Below are 3765 nucleotides of genomic sequence, written 5' to 3' on the forward strand. Positions count from 1 at the left end.
TTCCCCTCCGGTCCCTGCCTCCCCTCTCAAAAATAATAATAATAAAAAATAGAATTAGAGAGGACTTAGTATTGCAAAAGGTTTGCAAGAAAGTTTTCGAAATGCCTACCCCCCCCCAACAATAACAGCAGTCCAAAGAGTGGAAGAACGAGTTGACAGGTCTGAATATTTCCCCACCTTTGCCTCTGATGATGTGAAGTCTCCATACGACAGCGCCGGGGTTTTTTGTTTTGGGGGTATTTTTCTTAGGGTTCCTTAACAGAAAAGCAATCTTAAGACTTAGAAGTCCTACGCTTCTTTCCTCCTCTTCTCTTGACCTTACGTGAAAACAGGGTATATTGAACAAATGGAATGTCCTCCAATAGAAGCAGAAGTGAATGGATCTCTAGTATTTGCTAATGCTTTCTTGTCTGGACATCTTTGTTGCACTTAGAGTTTACATATAATGGGTATAAAAACAACTTTGAAGGGCTTTCGTCCAACTCAGTCGAGATGTCCTTCAATAGGTGTGTGTTCTGGTGAACATTCATATATATTTATTGGTTATAGCCAGTTTAAAATATTTTCCTTTTTTTGTATTATTTATCCCCAATATTATGTATTTATATGAGGAAAAAAGAATCAAATTGTACTTTTTTAGTATTTACTTGTTATAAAGGACATTGTGTTTCCTTGTCATTGTACACAAGCTTATTTTAGTTATTGTAATTTAGAAAGACCAGTAGTTTTATGTTACCTTCGTACTTATGAATAATGTAATTAGTTCTACTGGAGGCATGAGAGCAGAACCAGACTGTAATTGTATAGTCCTGAATTAGAAGAACTATAGCTAATCCCTCCCTCCCACCTCACCCCTCCTCTTTGGAGATCTTTCTTTGTTCTTATGGTAGTTATTTTATTTCCTTGCTTAAGGGTTGTCTGTTGAACAATTCTTGAATAAACTTTCTGTTATCAATTTTACCTTGTCCTATCAGTCGGATTTAAAGGCAAAAATAAACCAGGTCTGGGTAGAAACAGCGAGGAGGAGGCAGGAGAGGGACCGCTCGGAATGTTCTGGACGGGGGATTCACGTCTGCGTCCCCGTCTGGGGTGAAACCCCCGGAGCTGGGGCCAAGAGCGGCCGGGCCGCCCCCTCCGCGGCCACAAAGGGGGGTCACGTGGCGCCGGGGCCGGGCTGCCATTGGGCCGCAAATGAAAACAAAGGAAAAGGATTAATCACAAAAAAAGAAAAAAAAAAAAAAAGCCCCAGAGTTTCCATGCGGGAACCTTTAATGTGAAGAGAAATTAAATTACTTATTATAGATAATGGTTATTAAAATGCAGTCACATGTGCGCACACATGCACACACATACACACATACATGTGCACATGCATGCACACGTACACCCACCAACACCCCCTTAGATGAACACACATGTCTAAAATTCGTATTAAAAGGAGGAAAAAGCCATCACCAAAGGTGACTTTATCAGCATGAGCAAAAGGGAGAAAAACCCTTTGCCAGCAGCAAAAGCAGATGGGATAATGCCGTGAATAATTTGCCTTTTATGCTCTAAAGCCCTAAGAAAACTTATATCAAAGCAGCGAGGGCAAATAAAAGTTTTATGGTTTGGGGAATGGTGTGAAGTTCTTGCCAAACTCGAAACGCTCCATTTCTGTGGCTGCTGAGGAGGGGAAGGTCCCTCTGGAGCAGAAGAGAGGGAGATCTCTATCGTGGCCGGGTGAAAAGGCTGTAAAAGGTACCAAAAAAAGAGCTGGGCTGTAGAAACCGGGGGGGTTGGGTGGGTGGGTGAGTGTCCCCGCGTGTTTTATACACCTGTGGGCACAGCCGGGGCCATCCCTGGGTGCCTGGATAAGCCCACACAGATAACACGGTGGAGCAGAGAAAGCTTCTCATGAGCGAAGTGTCCCCGCGTGTTTTATACACCTGTGGGCACAGCCGGGGCCATCCCTGGGTGCCTGGATAAGCCCACACAGATAACACGGTGGAGCAAAGAAAGCTTCTCATGAACGATGAGCTTTCCATCTCCGCTCTCTCGTAATAAATGAAGTTCCAGGTTAATAATTTCAACCTTCACACAATCATAAATAACCGGGTAACGGAGAGACAGGCCTTGTTCTTCTCCCCCGGCCAGGCTGGGCTCTGCCCGGCCATGCAGAGAGTCATTTACCGGCTGGGGATACTGGAACTTAAAAGCAGAAAAGCGTGCAGGCTCCAACCGGGTGGGCTGAGAACAAGGCCTTGGGTTGGTCATTGGCTTTTTTCCCCCTCTCTCATAAAATACATTTTTCTGTCTCACATCTCCATCGCCATGTTGTGTCAGGGATTCCCAGGAATTAGTTAAAATCAGGGAAAAGAAGGCAATCCCAAGGCTCGGAGCACGGCAGCTCTCTGCGTCTCAATGGGTTCCCTCTCCTACAGCTCCTCACATCTGCGGTTTAATTTGTGCCCTGGTATTAAAGCAGCAGGCCCAGGATTGTCTTAAAATTACCGCATTTCTCTATCGTTACTAACCCTGTGAATTTACTCCTATAAGGGGATACCTTTCCCCTTGAGTAGGAGGATTTTTTTTTCCCTTTGTGCCTCCATGTGGTGGGAAAAATCCCCCTTCCCCCAAGAGGTTCTTTTTTTTTTTTTCTTTTTTCTTTTTTTCTTTTTTTTTTTTACCCTTGCAAATTTAGCATCAGCAAAAGCAGCAACAACAGTTGGGAGAAGTCGGATTTCTTTCACATCCCAAACTCTTTCGCCATATCCCAGCTCCCCAGTGAACTGCACCGTCCCTCAAAGAGCCGAGAGGAACCGGCAGCCTCATGACAAAGCCCGAGACCCCCAAAACGTCACTTTAATCCAAACAAGCAAGAAATGATTGAAACATAACTATTAATTTTTACATCAGTCCCGGTCTGCCAGGATTGAGAAGGTTGCTGCTGATTTTGATCACGCATTCACAGATAGGAGAATTTTAGGGAAATTCGCCCTTCATTCAAGCTGCATTTTGTAAATACTTTAAAAATTAGTGTTATTTTCTTTACCCTTTGCTAAACTGCACTTCAGCTTCGGCTTTCGATTTGTTCTGTGTTTCTCAGAGACTCTTGCCACCCACACAGATGCTTGAACTGACAAAAGTTTCCAGGCTTCTCCCTGCGTGAATGCAGCCGCCCAGTCCCTCTCTGCTGCAAAATGGGAGAAATGGAGCTTGAACAAACAAACTACAAACCTGCCACATTTCCATTCTGCAGCAGGCAGCTTCTCATTTCATTTTCCCTGAAATTTTTACATTCTAGACTCCCCAAATTCAGGCCCCAGGACTTAACTTCAAAAATCTTTCGTGGTTTAAGTAACTCTTTAGCAAAAGCCAGATTTCTTTGCTGAGTGAGATAGGCCGAGCTGTCAAAAGTCTTTCGAGAAAAAGATTGATGGTTTCTCTCTTCTCTTGGTTTGTGTGGACCTGGGAACTTGAAAAAGGGAAAAAAAAAAAAAAGAAAATCTTTCTGGGAAATGACTTTTCATTACATTTATTTATTTAGTAAACTCTGGAAGTGGTGCTGTTTATCGGCTGTGGGGGGAAAAAAGAGATGGGAAGGAAGAAATGGGATTTCAAAGATATCTGTGACCTTAAAACATGTTTGGCCTTTAAGGGAAGTGCAAGGGGTCCATTAAGTCTGGCGCTGGAAGCAGAGGGATTATACTATTGCTTTAAAAGTCATTTAGGCAGGTACACGGGGCCGATCTGGCTGTGCTTGACGTGAAAGCTCACTTGAAT

The sequence above is a fragment of the Buceros rhinoceros genome, unplaced genomic scaffold (assembly GCF_000710305.1).
Source record: "Buceros rhinoceros silvestris isolate BGI_N320 unplaced genomic scaffold, ASM71030v1 scaffold35082, whole genome shotgun sequence".
NCBI classification, from domain to species: domain Eukaryota; kingdom Metazoa; phylum Chordata; class Aves; order Bucerotiformes; family Bucerotidae; genus Buceros; species Buceros rhinoceros.